This window comes from Danio rerio, chromosome 10 (assembly GCF_052040795.2).
Source record: "Danio rerio strain M-AB ecotype USA chromosome 10, GRCz13ab, whole genome shotgun sequence".
NCBI lineage: Eukaryota > Metazoa > Chordata > Actinopteri > Cypriniformes > Danionidae > Danio > Danio rerio.
The window spans coordinates 14,934,599-14,952,159 of NC_141030.1; the positions used below are offsets into that span (position 1 = coordinate 14,934,599).

The following is a 17,561-nucleotide window of genomic DNA, read 5'->3' on the forward strand; positions in this document are numbered from 1 at the left end:
TTTTTAAAAACCTTTTAAGTTTATGTTCGGTCATTACACTTTAAATGTGATCCAGATAACCTGTTCTTTGCTAAAATTGAAATTACCAAACAGTAGCATGATAAAAAAAATAATCATTTTATTTATTAATAATACTTATTTAGAAGAAATCTTCTGATTTATTTGCATCTCAACTCTTCAAGACAATTATACTTCAATTTTTTTAAGTGATCCTATCATTAATTTAAGAGACAAATATACTTTGTGGACATGATTCAGTATGCTAAAAGCTTCCTTTCTTATTCAAAAGTGCCCTTGAACAAACATCTTGTCCGTTCCCAAAAGGTGTCAAACTTTAGCGTTTGCCCCAATTTCCACTAATTCCTCCCCCAGTTGTCGACACAGACTAAACACTCACACAGAGATGATAACGCACTTAACAAAAGGAGAGTTGTTTCATACTGTGATGTGTGGAGGTACAGCTGTAACAACCCGCTCTGGTTTGTTGTAAATTCAGAGTGAAAGCAGACAAACATTCCTGGCTCTGGCCGATTCCCAAAAAAACACGCCTTGAATAATGCATTCTGAAGCAGAGCAGCTCAGGTTAAAACGCAACAGTCACCTTGCTGAAGGCTGGAAGGGATAGTTCATGCAAAAAGGAAAATGTACTCATCATTTACTCACCCTTAAGTGGTTCCAAACCTGTTTGAGTTTCTTTCTTCTGTTGAACACTAAAAATGATATTGGAAACCTGCAGCCATTGATTATCATTGATATTATTTGTCCCATACTGTTTATCAATGGCTTCTTGTTTCCAACATTCTTCAAAATATCTTCTGTGTTCAACAAAGAGTGAGTTAGTGAATGTAATATATTTTTTACTTCTTTATTTAATAAAAATATTACTCATAAAAGCAAATCTTTGGTAATAAAAATGTATAAAAGTGCAAAACAAAGCATTTTTTAAATGCTTAACTGATTGCAAAGCACAAAAAGAGTGAGGGGGGATTTGGAAGTACTTCGGGGTAAGTAAATAGTAAATGTAAATTTTACATGAACTTTACCTTTAAATTGTAGGAGTGTTTGGTTGGATCTGAGAATGCTGAGTGAGATAATGACAGTGAGCTCAAAGACTTTTGTATTTTTGTTAAGATAGACTGAGTCAGGATGTGTCACATGTAATGTAGCTGTAGTAAGATTACAAATAAAACCACAATTAAACGGCTTGATGACTGTTCCTTTGATATCCTATTGGAAAATTATGACTTCAGTGTAATTTGGTTCTTTTTATTTTAAACATTTAATTAGAAGTTAATATTTTTATTTTTAAAATATCCATTAGAATTAATTTAGTTTTATTTAGTTTTATTACTTTATTTGCACGCTTGTTACTTTCAATAAATATTTTCAGATGATAATAATAATAATAATAATAATTATTATTATTATTATTAGTATTATTATGAGATAAAATTCTAAAATATTTTCTATATCCTACACATATATTTATATACATTAATATATATATATATTTATTTATTTATTTATTTATTTATGCATTCATTCATTTATTTATGCATTCATTCATTTATTTATTTGTTTTTTGCTTGCAAGCTTGTTTAGCTTGTTTGTTTGCTTATTTATTTACTTGAATTAACCAGTTTACTTATTTATTTGTTTATACTAGCTATTTTAGTTGTTTTGTTGTTTATACTAGCTATCAGCCACATAAAGTTATTATATAATATTCATATGATTATATTTGATATAAATATATCATATAATTTTTTTTGTCATTTAAAATATTATACAATGTTATATGTTTTTTTTTGCCTTTTTTGTACACTAGACATGAAAAATAAGGCCAAAACTACTTTTTTTGTACAATTTCCACAATTCACATTTTACATGTTTTGAGTTAAAGTTATTATTTATTTATTTACTTATTTTTTCATTCATTCATTCATACATTCATAATACAATTGGAAATATACAAATGATGTATAGTGACAACAAGCAATACATTAAACTTAAGCTTTCCGAGACTGCAGTTCATCTCAAACTATTGACTCTTGATCTTGAATAGATTGGTTGTGTGCCTCACCTAATGCATCTAAAGTGCAATGCATGCATCATTGTTTTTTTAAGCCTTCATTGTGTTCTTTTCAAATGGCTAGACTTAACACATTTAGTGCCAAGGTTTTTAATACATCCAGTGACTGGTCTGTCACCCTCCAGACCGAGACAGGAAAGCAGGAAAGCCTCCCTTTAACAAAAACACACAGGGTCCTCCATTGCCTCTCAGGTCAGGCCGGGTGCAGCTGTGGATTTGGGCAGATCTGGACTGCCAGTGCTGGTTTCTGCCCTTCCTGCTGAGTGTCAGAGCTGCTGAACAGAGATATCGAACCCTCGAATGTGTTCAGTGCCCTTCAATTAAAAGAGGTGGACTGGGCGGATCTGACAGCTCGTCTGCAGTTCTATTGAGGGCTATTCATGTTTATGTATTTATGGATTTGACAAGTGTGGCAACACATATTCTGTTTATATTATTTCAAAATTCAAAATCTTAAATTTGTTAATAGATACACATGGCATATAAGCTGCATTCATAATCACATACTGCCGATGCACAATATATTATCACATTGATATCAGCATTTAATTGCTATTTTTTAGTGTTATAATGATAAAACTAAAATAAGATTTATAGTTATATCATTATCAGAGTGATAATGATAAAACAAAAAATAACATTGTGTTATCATTATCGGTTTGATAAGAAAAACACTATAATTGTCATATTTAGTGTTTCAAACCGTCTTTAAATCTGAAATCACATACTTTGAATGCATGAAATATCCGAGGCCATATTAATTTTGAACATATAAATGCTATTTTTAGTGTTATTATTATCAGTCTGACAACAATAATACTAAAAAAAAAAAAAGTTTTTAGTGTTAAATCAAAATCACATACTTTGGATGCATGACATATCGGCAGCCATATTGATATCTGCAAATAAATGCTATTTTTAGTGTTATCATTGTTGGTCTGACAACAATAACTTTATAAATGCTATTTTTAGTGTTTCAAATCCTTTTCAAATCCAAAATCACATAGTTTGGATGCATGATATATTGGCAGCCATATTGATATTGGCATAAAATTGTTAGTGTTAAGGCTCGTACACACCGGAATGCTTTTCGTTTGCGTTTTTGCATTTATTTTCTATTTTTCTGCATTCAAACCCAATCGATTTTCTCTGGCATCAAGCAGAAGAGTATGCAAAATTTTGACGTTAGATGGCGCTACACAAAAGAAGAAGACAGAAAGATAATACGTTTGTTGTTATGGATGGTTCAAGTAGCAGCTCCAGCTCTAGTGATGAAGAAATTATTGAGGATCAACAGTGCAATAAGCAGCTCCATGTTCATATTGCCTCTGGGCATCTTCTTTAGTGTGCTCTCGCATTGACAGTAATGCGCTAAAGAGCCTCAAAGTGCTGTTTACTGTAACTTCAGCTGCTCCGTGCACGTGAACATAAGTGCCAATCTGATTGGTGGAGAAGTTTTTGATGTGGCGCGTCAAAAAATAAAAAATAAAAAATAAAACGAGCATGTGGCGTTTCTTTAAAAATTATGTTTTTTACGCCTGGCGTTTTGCACATTGGTGTGCACGATCATATTGGTGCCCTTTATTTAGTCACAAGGTGTTAAACATCAGGCGTTAAACAAGAGCGTCCCGGTGTGCACAGGCCCTTAGGGGGTACTCTCACTATGTACAGTTGCCTTGAACTGGGCCAAAGCACGCTTGCCCCCCTCCCGTCTCCCCCGACGGCCCGCACTCACAATACATTCGGGCCTGTGCACGCTAACGTCATCAATGATGCCCTGTTCCGAAGCGCAGTTTGCTCAGAAGCGTGGAGATTGCTTCAGTTATATTGTTGTTTAAGTCATTTGATATGCAGTTACAGGCAGTCAAATATTTCGCTGAACAGACTTTTGACGCTTATAAACAATCATAAAGTCCTCGTGCTGCAGGTATTAGGAGGTTTGCTAAAGGTGCGGAGCTTTCGTGCAGTAAGAGGTTTGTGTCTTTAATAATCCAGGATGGTTTGCATTCATTGAACAGTGAGAATGATAAATAAATCATATTAAATAGTCCCTTTAAAGTCACGTTTCGCTTTCAGTTTCGGGCTTTGGCGTGTTTTTCACTCACACACAAGCGTACCCAAGTGAACCGCACTCAGGCACATTTCCTCCCGATTCAGTCCGATTCAGCACACGTACACTTCTCAAACGATCCAGGAAACGGGCCTGGGCACGGTTCGGATAGCATAGTGTGAGTAGGCACTTAGCGTTATTATTAGTCTGACAATGGTCGCACTATAAATGTTATTTTGGTACAGAAGCAGCACTTTTTGACTATTAAGCCAGAATGAGAGCATAGTTCTTAACAATATTGGCCTAGGAAATAGTAATTTTTAATATTTTGGTCATTTTTATTAGCTACAGAAGTCTCAAGCTTTAGAAAAAATATACAAAACTTTTTGGATTTTTTTTATGAAAATTTTTTCATTAATTTAATTTCTCTTCGGCTTAGTCCCTTCATTAATCTGGGTTTGCTACAGTGGAATGAACCACCAACTTATCCAGCATATGTTTTACACAGCAGATGCCCTTCCAGCAGCAATCCATCATTGGGAAACATCCATTCACACTCATTCACATACATACACTATGGCCAATTTAGCTTCTCAATTCACCTACTGAATACCCAGTGCTTAATTTGCAAATCGCGAGGTCCCGGAACAGGTCGGGGTAGCGGATCTGGCATGTTATCTGAGGATGGAGAGGTGTCGCACACGAATGTGGAAAGCAGGTGGGGTGGTGGTGGCTGTGGTGTATGGTGTTGGAAATAGGTGGTATTGGAGAGCATTGGATGGTAGAGGGGTGTCGCGGTCGAAAGTGAAGAGGGTTCAGGAGTAGCTGAAGAAAGTGAAAGTGAACAGCGGATGGTGGAGGAGGGCAGTTGAGGAGGGGGAATGGTTAAATGAGGTGCCGGATAAGATTTTAGAGGTTCCGAATATGGTGCGTTCCCGCACAAATGAAACCCTGCCTATATCACATGTCTTTGGACTTGTGGGGGAAACCGGAGCACCCAGAGGAAACCCACGAGAACATGCAAACTTCACACAGAAATGCCAACTAAAACAGCTGGGGCCCGAACCAGCGACCTTCTTGCTGTGAGGTGATCGTGCCAGCCCACTCTGCCACTGTGACACCCTTTGAAGGAAATAGTAATGGTCAAATTCAATTAAATTCATTATGCCAAGCTAAACTAAAAGTGACCCCACCAGAACAAAAAAATCTGCTGAATGGATAATTTTTTTTTAACAAAAAAAAAAAAAATTGTGTTCCTTTAAGATGTTTGAAACAACCGTTTTTGATTTTACAAAACAGATTAGTCTATGTAGTTTTGAAAATGCTTTATTAAGATGGCCGGTTCATGAGCAAATCAAACATAACCAGGCTCATTGTTTCCATGGCCTACATTTTTTGCAAAATGGAAAATGAGTTGCTCTGGATCTGTTTCTGTGTGTTTAAGATAACAAACCTACTAGAGAGCGCTGTGTAAATTTTTGTGAATGTGATGTGTGTTACGTAGGGTATGTTTTGTTGTAAGTTTTAGATTTAGTAACCAATCCGATTATAAAACAATATTACAAGCTTACCATTGTCAATTGAGTTAAAGTGAGGACATAACACTAGCTGGTTGGTTATGTACTTGCTCAAAAAATAATTTTGGGTCATTTTCCTTACGGTACGTGAGACCAAAAGGTCAAAGTGTATTTTTGTTTTGACACAGCATCCATTATGCTATTTTTATTTTATTTTATTTGTTTGTTCATTTGTTGTTTTATTAATTTGTTTACTCATTTGTTTATTTAAATCTATTATATTTAATTTAATTTGCTATTTTGTTATTGAATGCACTGCTAAAATGAAACATATAAAAATAAATGAACTTGAATAAACGTATTCAAATGTGGGAGCTGCTAAAGAGAGACATTGATCAAACCCAAACATGTGTACAGTGGCCTTAAATTAGACGCTCTGGAAATAAAATAGGTAGACTGGGCATGGCTTAAGCGCTATTGTGTGCTATTTTAATAACCACCCGGTCTGTGGTAAATATATGTCATGATCTTTTGAAATGTGAAAGTTTGAGATGCGTAAGTTTGAAAGCTGTGCAATATCTTCCTAGGATAATGATTTGTTGTGATGTTGGTGTCAAGCTGTTTTCTTTAGATTGTTTTATGTACTAGAGTTTACGGCGCCTAGTCTGGTTCACTTCAAAGAAAGAATCACAGTGTGAAATGAATTGAGTTGCACTGTTTTGTTGACTTGCAGGAGTTGGGTGTTTCCCTGCAATGTAAAAATTAATACAAACACTTCTACTAAAATATCATTGAAGTCTGTGCTAATAGTCTATGCTGCGGCGCAAATATTTATTTTAACACAATCTGTAGCTTTTCAGATATAGGGTAATTCTTAATTTTGTTGTGGAAATAATAACATAATGAAATAAAAATAGTCATACAAAATCAGTTTTATATTACAGCTCAGTTTTTCCAGTCCTGGACATGTTAATGAGTAAAATTAGTATCTTAATAGCATGTGTGTAATTTGTTTGCATTACAATGTGTTCCTCATGTCTGACCTGGCACGATGCCTAAAATGATGCAATGTTAGAAACTTGAGAGTTTGCAGCCCATATGTATAAAGACCCTCCCGGACTCAACTGTGACACAACAGGCCTCTTCAAGAGTGCACTAAATCACTCTTCAGCTTCTCCCTGAACTTCCCTTTCTGTGATGTCAATGATTGATAATGCATTTAAATCATCATCTGACACAATTTTAGAATAATATATCAAGTTCATCAATAGAGATCACATTCATTTTCACAGTAATCTGCCATATCCCTGTTGCCTATTTATGTAATGCCTACAGTGTATATGATTCTGTATCTCAATTAGAGTCTCAGGATTCATTATAATTTTATAATAATTTTAATAAAGTCAGTTGTGACTCACAAATCTATCAATTGTGTGTATTACATGACTACTGTACTATAGCACTAAAATAATAATGAATTGTGAGGCTCTAATTGGGATACATAAAATTATATAGGCAGCATATTATTGGACACCAGAAATGGAACATATGTAAGGATCACGATGCAGCCACAAAATGCTCAATAATCGTTTATTTAAGTTTTTCTAATTTGCGACTATGCTTAAAAACACTAGCTTTAAAAAAAAAAAAACATTTAACACTTTGATTGTATAATTACAGTGATGTTAGATAGAACATTGTGTGATGACTATATTCTTACATGATTAAAAATCTGTTTATTTTTAGTTTGTTCTTTTATTCAGCATTACCCCCATTATGAGCGATGCGGTGGCGCAGTAGGTAGTGCAGTCACCTCAGAGCAAGAAGGTCACTGGTTCGAGCCTTGACTGGGTCAGTTAGCATTTCTGTGTGGAGTTTGCATGTTCTCCCCGCGTTCATGTTTGTTTCCTCCGGGTGCCAAAGAAAGTCCAAAGACGTGGTACAGTTGAATTGGGTAAGCTAAATTGTTCGTAGTGTATGTGTGTGAACGAGTGTGAATGGATGTCTCCCAGTGATGGGTTGTGGCTGGAAAGGTATCCGCTCTGTAAAACATATGCTGGATAAGTTGGCGGTTCATTCCGCTGTGGCGACCCCAGATTAATAAAGGGACTAAGCTGAAAAGAAAATGAATGAATGAATGAATTACCCCCATTATGTTCTCAGTGTGCCATTAGTTTGTCTAACCATTGAATCCAGCTTGTGTCATTTTGTTAAAAATTTCTTTGTTAAAAAGAATAATAAAAATTTAGTCAAAAGAATTTAGCATAGTGTGTGTAGTGGAATAAAACACAAACAAGAGGCAACACAAAGATGCTGAAACTAGCACTGGATTGTGTCTTAGAATGCACAACACTTGTCATAAAGCACAATTTATCTGTGTTTTCAAACAATAGACATTCATTTTAGGTTTCAGACATTTAAATACACATATCTGCTAGCAAAACATAACATTTATGGTTTGTAAAATACACAATGTTATCCATAGAGATGTTCTACCTGTTAAACAGGCACTTACTTTCATGTATTTCATGAGAAGTTGATGAATTGGCATGTTGTAAATCCAGCAGCTCTAATATCTCCACTGCAGAACAGACTAACATGTTTGAGATATAATATATTCATTATTAGGCTGTTCAAGTGATAAAATACACATTCTTATACATAACTGAGAATCTGAATATCAGATATTCCCTATATAATTAAGACTCAATATTTAAAGAAAATGGAGAAAAAAAGCAATAAATGCATAAACCATCAGTTCTGCTGTGGTCCACATCACAATGGAAAGTAAATAATGGTCACATTAAAAATACTCATATTTGGGGTAGCAGGGGTGCTTGAAACTTGTGTGTGAAAGGCTTAAAAGAAAAAAAAAATAAGAAGAATAAACTTCAGATCAGATCTCAGGATTGGCTTATTAAAGTAAGTGGCACAGGAAGTCATAATTTAAGCTGTAAATTTTAACAAGGTGGAGTCACTGTTATTTCTTTATAAGCTCTACTAGATTTGTAACATCAATCCGGGCTTTACTGACTATTTTTTTTTTTACTTTTTATGAAAGTGTTCAGCTGATATGCTTGAAACAGCAAAACGGCAACAACTTTTTATCCTTTTAGGCAACGTATGATTATGGGACAGATTATCAATAGTCTTATTCACACATGTTTACTTGCAGAATACTATGTTGTTATCACTTAAAACACTTACTATAATGTGTGATATGCATCTGATAAATTGTTTGTCTCTTTCAGTGTTGGTAACTTATCTGGGTTGGTGTTACACTTGGATAATAGTTTTGTGAAACACAGCAAGACAATAGTCTTGTAAAAAACGTTAAAAGGTGGTGCTTTATTATTAAAGCAATTGTATTTAATACTTTATTTTTCTAATTTTAACACTTTATTATCTAATTTATTGTTACGTTTAAAGTTAATGTTTTAATCCAGAGGCATTTGTTTTCAAATGTTTCCCCAATCTGTCACTGAAATAAACAGCCAATATTAAAAGTTTTTAGCGTTAGTTATACATGCAAAAATTAACATATAAAACACTGCAACAGTCACTTTTATATGATATGAAGACAATTTAACTTTTTTTTTTTTTTCCACTCACTGGCAGTGGTAAAAGTACCAATACTTGCCCAAATATGTAGTGTAAGTAGAGTAAAAGTATCTGTTGTAAATATTGCTCAAATTACAAGTTAAAAGTAGCCTTTTAAAAAGTATTCAGGAGTAGTGAGTATTACTATGTGAAAGATTGATGCATTTGCATGCATGTTTGTTTGAAAACGTAACATTCTGTAATTGGCCATTTGGTAATTTAAGTCCCCATGCAGTAGACATCTTTATCTTCATTATCATCTAAACAGTCTCTTACTCATTATGTGTAATGATTTTGTGTCTTCTTAGACACTCAAAGCTTCCACGCTGTTTTTTCCAAGATTTGATTCGATGGGAATCACAGGCAGGCCCAGATTAAAGGCCCCTGGACACAATTTCTTGTAGCCCTCCTACCTGGCCTCACCCTTAAAGTTGAATTAAAAAATAAGATTAATACAATATTTTTAATAAAACTAATCTATAATGTATAGGCCACATTTTTAAAATAAATGATATACAGAGTACATATATATTCTAGTCTACGAAGATTAAACTTTTTAAAAATATTTAAAGCACACTTTAAAATAATTGAAGTAATTAGTTAAATGAATAAAAAAATGAGAGTAAAGTCATTGCCTTATAATTATTAAGTAAACAAAGCATGTGAATAATTATAACAGTTAAGTCAATGGGTTAACTGGCTGTTTTTAAGGTAAATTCAACTTGTTGCTTTTAAGGCAATAGGTTTATTCACTTATTTTTAAAATAAGGTGATTAAATGCTTTTTACAGTGAAGCAACTAATATCACTTGTGCAAAAAAGTCACATAAGACTCATTTTTTTATAAGCCTGTGTTGCCTAATATCCTTTAAAGTGAAAATATGTAAACAATGTTGAAATAAAGGATGAGTAAGATAACAGAACCACTTCATATGAGCTAAAAATGACTACATTACAATAACAAATGCAGCTGGACAGGTGAATCACTGTGATGATTGTCATAAACAGTGTGTCAGCTGTAAAATATATTTAATTATGTTTATATGAGGAGAAGAAAAGTCATAGTTATATAAAGGTCTTCACAAGGACTGCAGCCGCATGTTTCACAACACCAAAGCAAGTTCATTTGTCAGGGAAAAGCTGATAAGAAATCTCGGAAATAAAGATGTCTGTTATCCTCACACTGCTCAAAAGCCATACGAAGTTCTTTCCTCCTATTAACACAAAGTAGATGTTTTTAAAAATATTCTTGCTGCTCTCAAATGATTAATTTTAATAGTTTGTTTATGTTGACTTCATGTTATGCCAATAAGGACAGATGTATGATGCCAAACCTATAGTAGATCTTGACATCTCTTATTTATTTATAACCCTTTTTAATTATTATAAAATAATAATAGTTGTTGTTATTATTATTCAAAATATTATTTTATTATTATTATTGTTATTATTAGTAAATTAATAATTATAAAACTCATTGCTATTGTTATTTTTAATATACTATTATTATTAATACTACTACTGCTATTATTATTATTTGTATTATTAGTGTATTTATTTATTATTTAAAAATTTCATATTTATTTCCCACTCATTGCGAGTTCATGGTTATTTTCACTATTGTGACTTGACATCTTACAATTTATTTTAAATTTTATGTTTATATACTACCATTCTGACTGTTTGTGGTTTAATACCTCAATAACTAAAATTTGAGTATACAATATAGACGTGTGAAAAATAGTAAACGTGTGATTCTGATTTTAAAAAGGCACAACAGTGTAATATAACCTCACTGTTGTTAGATAGTCAGCATTATGATTTCAAAAATAGTTTATTATTTACCCATGTACACATTTATGTATTAGGTGGAGACAAGGTCCCATACGTATTTAGATAGTTTCTCAACCTTAAATCAAGTTTTAATTTGTTTTCTGGATGAATTATTCTGTTAATAGAGACAGATGGATACTTTAAATAAGTGTTTTTGAATGGCGCAAAAGCTCAAAACATACCACAAAATTGAACCCTGCTGACCCACTCTGAGCAAAAACTGAATAAATAAATGTCAGGGGGCTGCCATTTGGAAACTACTTGTATCTGAAGACCATACACATTGAAGAATAGTCTGGAGTAAGGAGAATGAAACCTAGACCTCAGAGTAATGGAAAAATCTGTTAAATCACCTTTTGTCCTATTTACTTTTAACCAAGAGTGTTTGCCAACCTTGAGTTTCATAATGATTCTGGCATCTGTGTTGTGGGAATCATTAGATCGGATGATGGCTTTTCAAGACTTCCAAGGAAAGTGAAAGCACTTTACTGCACCAGATGCGTCATATCAAGGTGCAAACAATGTTCTAGAATGTTCACTAGAATGCAGTAAAACAATGTCCGTGCCAAGATCTTACAAAAATAGATTAAACATGAAGACTCAAATGTGCATTTCATTATCTTGACTTTCTTAAGAACTTGAGGATTTCTGGCTTGAACTGTGTTACCTCACCTTACATGTGAATTGCAGAGAGATTTGACAACTTTTAGCTTAGCATAGATCATTGAATTGGATAAGACCATTAGCATCTCTCTCAAAAATTATCAAACAGTTTTGATTATTTTTCTATTTAAAGTTTCACTCTTCTGTAGTTACATTGCACAAAAAAAAATAAAATAAAAAAAAAAAATATATATATATATATAAAAATATATATATATATATATATATATATACATACATACATACATACATACATAAAAAAGTTAGCTATTTCCTTGGTTAATATGGACAGAAACTATATTTTCAAGGAAGATTTCTATACATCCATACAGGTTAATATAGGCGCCATTTACATTTTTAAAATGTATAGATGTAATGATTATGCTTGGTGTCTTGACTACGTAACATTATTGACTCATTATACCTAGCATTTTAATAATGACCCCATTTTACTTTTAAAACAATGGTGGTTTGTTTAAGGTGCCCACTACAGTATGTTTTTGTTTAAAAAGCATGTTTTTTTTTAAGTGAAAATGCTACTCATCCAGACTGATGATTCAGAAAATCATGATCATTCATGATCACATATTTTGCTAGCATCCATTTAGCATGCGCCCACCATAGTGTTTAAATGAAAGCAGCACATTTGTTTTTTAAAAGCCAGCAGCATAGCTAGGCGTTAAGCTTGCAATTTATGCAACAGCACTGAATGCTCTGCATTTTTAAATGCTCTGACATTTGGAGAAGGGATTTTAAATAGTTTAGAAGAACAGTTTTTAAAATTGTATGTGCATCTTGGTGTTTCAGTTTAAAATTAATTTATGATATCATTATGATAATGATTATGGCGACGCAGTGGCGCAGTGGGTAGTGCTGTCGCCTCACAGCAAGAAGGTCGCTGGTTCGAGCCTCGGCTCAGTTGGCGTTTCTGTGTGGAGTTTGCATGCTCTCCCTGCATTCACGTGGGTTTCATCTGAGTGCTCCGGTTACCCCCACTGTCCAAAGACATGTGGCACAGGTGAATTGGGTAGGCTAAATTATCTGTAGTGTATGTGTGTGTGTGTGAAAACAGTGCAAAATGTCTGTGTGTGTAAACTTTGTAACAGTACTGTGTGTGACTCATCAAAAGGCTTGAACTAACTCAACATCCACAACAAATACATAAAATAATCATTGGGAAATTTTTACTATTCTCACAAACGTTACAATAGATTTGCTTCCTTCATGTCTGTCTCCGTGCTGTTTATCTGACAGAGATAGAGACACACTCTGACATGCACGTGGAAACGGTGGGCAGGGAGAACTAGAATTAAAGGCACAGGCAACCAAAACAGCTACATTGTGTTCAGAGCAGAAAATTACAAACGTCAGGTATAATAAATAATCTGATCGGCATTTTGAGCTGAAACTTTACAGATGCATTCTCGAGACAAAAAAAGACTTGTCTTAAATGTTAAAAAAGGGGGTAAAATAGGTGCCCTTCAAACTCTGGTTAAAAACAAAACTGCTTTGAATACTGTGGGTTTGTGCTAGAATCAAGACTATTAAAAGAACATTGTGCTTTAAACATTTTTTTTTTTTACCTTTTAACATTAAACAAGTGTACGCTTAAATCCCATCTGGCTACTGTATTTGAACATCACACTATTAGAATATTAACAAATTATTTCACGTGAGCATCTTCAGGCAACACGTTGGCTAAGTGGTTAGCACTATTGCCTCACAGCAAGAAGGTCGCTGGTTCAAGTGCCGGCTGGGCCAGTCCAAAGACATGCAGTATAAATAAATTGAATAAACTAAATTGCCCGTATGTATGTATGTGTGTGAATGAGATGTATGGATGTTTTTTCCAATGTTGGGAAAACATTGTTGGGCATCCACTGTGTAAAACATGTGGGATAAGTTGGCATTTTATTCCTCTCTGGACAGCCTAAGGAAGTAGGCCAAAGGAAAATGAATAAATGAATAAGCATCTTCAAATGTATTTTTGATTGCCACTGGAACCTTTACGAGGTGAAAACAGGACCTTCGTGACATCACATTTGGCAGAATACATGACTTGTCACACCTATAGCCTTGTAAACAGTCTGTTGACATATTAACATTCATATAATAGTTTATTTTTCACATCCATAAGCTACATTAAAGTGATAGTTAAACCAAAAATGAAACTGTACTCATTATTTATTCTATTTAGGTTGGTTACAAACCAATATTAGTTTCTTTCTTTTTCAGAAGATAAAAGAAGATATTTTGAAGAAAGCTGAAAACCTGTAACCATCGACTTCTATACACCTTTACCAAGTGCAAACAGGGCATTAGTGACTAATCAAATTTGGCAGAATGACTTTTCACACATATTGGCTACATATTTGCCTTGTTTCTAACTATTAAGATCTCCACTGATAGCCTTGGGAACAGTCTGCCGACATATTTACATCCGTATATTAGTCGATGTCTCACATCTACAAGCTACAATAAGGGGATAGTTAATGCAAAAATGAAAATGCCCTCACTATTTACTCTATTTCCAATATTTAGGTTGCTTACAAACCTATATTAGTTTCTTTCTTTTTCAGAACACAGAAGAAGATATTTTGAAGAAAGCTGAAGATCTGTAACAATTGACTTTCATAGTAGAAAAAAAAAGGAATACTATGATCTAATTTAATCAACTCATAATGTCTTTGTGTAAGCAATTTTCAGGCAAGTATTTGAACTATTTTTAATCTCAAGAATTATTTTAAGTATTTTATGACCTAATGGGGCGACACATTGACTCAGTGGTTAGCACTGTCGCCTGACAGCAAGAAGATTGCTGGTTTGATTGCAAGCTGGGTCATTTGGCATTTTTGTGTGGAGTTTGCATGTTCTCCCCATGTTCCTGTAGGTTTCTTCCGCGTGCTCCGGTTTCCCCCACAGTTTAAAGAGATGCGGTGCAGGTGAATTGAATAATCTAAATTAGCCGTAGTGTATGTGTGTATTAGGGTTGTGACGATGAGGAAATTTCCCCACCGGTTAATCAACATGTGACAACACCTGTAATATCGGTATCACTGTGGGAGTGGGCGTTTCTTCTTTTCCTCTTTTTTTCTGCTTTTAAATAGCTTATAAATGCGTGCGTATATTACTTTCACTTTCAGTTTTGCGGGAGTTGCCAATTCTGCGTCAATTGTTTGAATGGACGAAAAGGAAACTACAAAAAAAAAAAATCACTGTTATTAAACAACACATAACTTTTATTAACATAACGAATAAAACACAACAATGCTACAGGCTGAAAAAACTGTGGAAGTTGGAACCATAATAACAACCATAAACACCTATATTATATATTAACAGCTTAGTCCTTATGAACAATCCGTTTATAAAATACATTATTAACGAATCTATAGGCTATTGAAGAATAAACCGAATGTGAAATATGATCCTTGCATAATAATCACAACTAAACAAACTAGCACTCATTTTATACATAAACTATAAATAAAAAATAATAATAAAAAAATGTTTAGAAATGGAACATTATGTAAAAAATATAAATACTACAGGCTAAATAAAACAGCCTTGTCAGAGCTAAACATCACCGCACACGTGTCAGTACACAGCTTCTGTAAAGATCATATAACCTATACAGATCACACAATCTCAATAAACAACATGTAAATGTATAAATTTTTCGATTAAGTATTGTTATGGAATGTTTATAACTATATGATCTTGCTTTTTGGTTATATCGATACAGCTTTGATCTCTCTTAAAAGCGGCAGTTACAGGCGCTGCATAAGGGCGTCTTACACTGTCAGTGGCAGAATACACACAGCAATGGCAAGACGTTTTATTTTTAGTTTTATTTGTTGCAGATTTGCGTGTTGTTGCTTTTTAAAAATACCTTTTATTTTTAAAATCTCTCAAGTTAATGTTGTCTATCGAGTAACAATCTCCCTTGTATTGGAGTTCGGTACGCAGTAAGATGGACCAACACCGCCCTATAAGTTAACACACTGCATACTGTAGGTCCACAGCTCTGATATGGTATGAATTACATGTTTTAAATGACAGCGAGACATGCTACGTTTAGTTTTTATTGTAAAATATGGATTATAACCCAGTACACAGTAAAATAATATTTTTTGAATGGTTGCCTATTGACGGCGTATAGGCTAACCATTAAGCTTAAATAGGCTGAGCATATTTTTATTAATATTAAAACACATTACAACAAACTAGCCACCCTTTGATTTTTTTCATTCACATATATTTTTATCAAACGAAAAATGCAATGAATAGTTTATTTTGGTTTTTATTTTATTAGAAATAATTTAATTTAGAGGCTACACAACTCCTCCATATGGCTCCAATTGCGTTTTGACAGATATCCTAGATAGACCTGCTGGCTCAAATACATTTATGCCTGTTTATTTCAGTGCTGTATTTTGACAGATTTCGCAAAGGCTTCAGCTATTCTACCTGTCAGCTGGTACCAGCCTCAGTTTTGCGACTTGACTCGTTAGGCGTCTAAATGACAGCGAGAGAGAGAGATGGGATCAGACCTCAGATTCGATGTGTGGCCGCACGTCTCAGTTACTTTATTGCAATTTTTAATATTGGCTTATCTAAATTAACTTTTCATTTATTAAAAGCCAAAATAATGCCAGACAGACTAAGCAACTGTCGGTTTTTGAAGAGAGCGTCCTCAGTGATAAAAGACACCCGCACACACAGGTTAGCCTACACTCTTGTTGGCTTATTCATTATGGATTTTTTTAACATTAAACACATAATAATCAAGTGCAAAAAAGAACAGCTGAACTTCGGAAAAAGTGCCCACGGCTGTTGCCACGATAGCTGCTTTGTTTCTCTGCAGTTGGCTTATTAATGGCGCGTCATTGCTAAATCACTCGTTTTAATAAAAAAAGAAGATAATTTATTATTAAACATTGTGAGATGATGGTCGCATGATTTTTAAAATTAGAGTATGCGTTGCGTATTTATGGCTATTGATCTTATCTACCCGCGACCCACATATAGTTGAACATCAAGTATAGGTGTGTTGAAAATGAGTGTATAAATTAGTTGTGTTTCCTCCAACTGATGCCACCTTTGTAAGGCAAAGTTTGCAGATTGCCTTATTAACGTCTTCAGGTTCTCTTTTTGCATTTGGTTTGAACCCAAAATATAGCCAAACAGGCGCTTTTGCATTGCATTTTGACACTTAATCGCCCGCCATTCTTTTTCTGTAAATTCGACTCCTCTCGTTCTCTTCATGTGATAAATGAAATAGGATGCATTGTAGCTATATGTTCAGATTATAATTACAGTGCATGCTCTCGTCTTAAGTAAATTATTTAGAATTATGTTTCCCGTTTAATTCAAATAAATATTTAATAAAAAAAACTAATACTTAAAAAAAAAAACATATGCGGGGACAGTGTCACGGTGAAAAAGTGATGTCACCGGTGTTGCGTCTTAAAACCGGTATCAAATCCAAAACCTTCTATCGTGGCAAGCTTAGTGTGTATGGATGTACATGGATGTGTTGGGTTGCAGCTGGAAGGGCATACGCTGTGTAAAACATATGATGGATAAGTTGGTCATTCGTTTTGCTGTGGCGACTTCTTAATGAATAAAGGAATGAATGAATGATGATTGCCTAATTAATTTGAAGTCCTCAAATCGTGTTTATGTATTTGTTATTCCTTTATTTGACTGTGCATACCATAAGCTTGTGTTGTCACCATGGATGTGAGATCAGTAAGTCAATGTAAGGCAATGAAGTGTTTGGTTTGCTGAAATGCAAATTAAGA

At 34.0% G+C, this 17,561-nt stretch overlaps 1 protein-coding gene across 2 annotated transcripts in view; it reads left to right on the forward strand.

Moving 5' to 3' along the window:
- The window catches only part of lpar1 (lysophosphatidic acid receptor 1), a 129,366-nt gene that overhangs the window by 68,908 nt on the left and 42,897 nt on the right, over positions 1 to 17,561 (forward strand).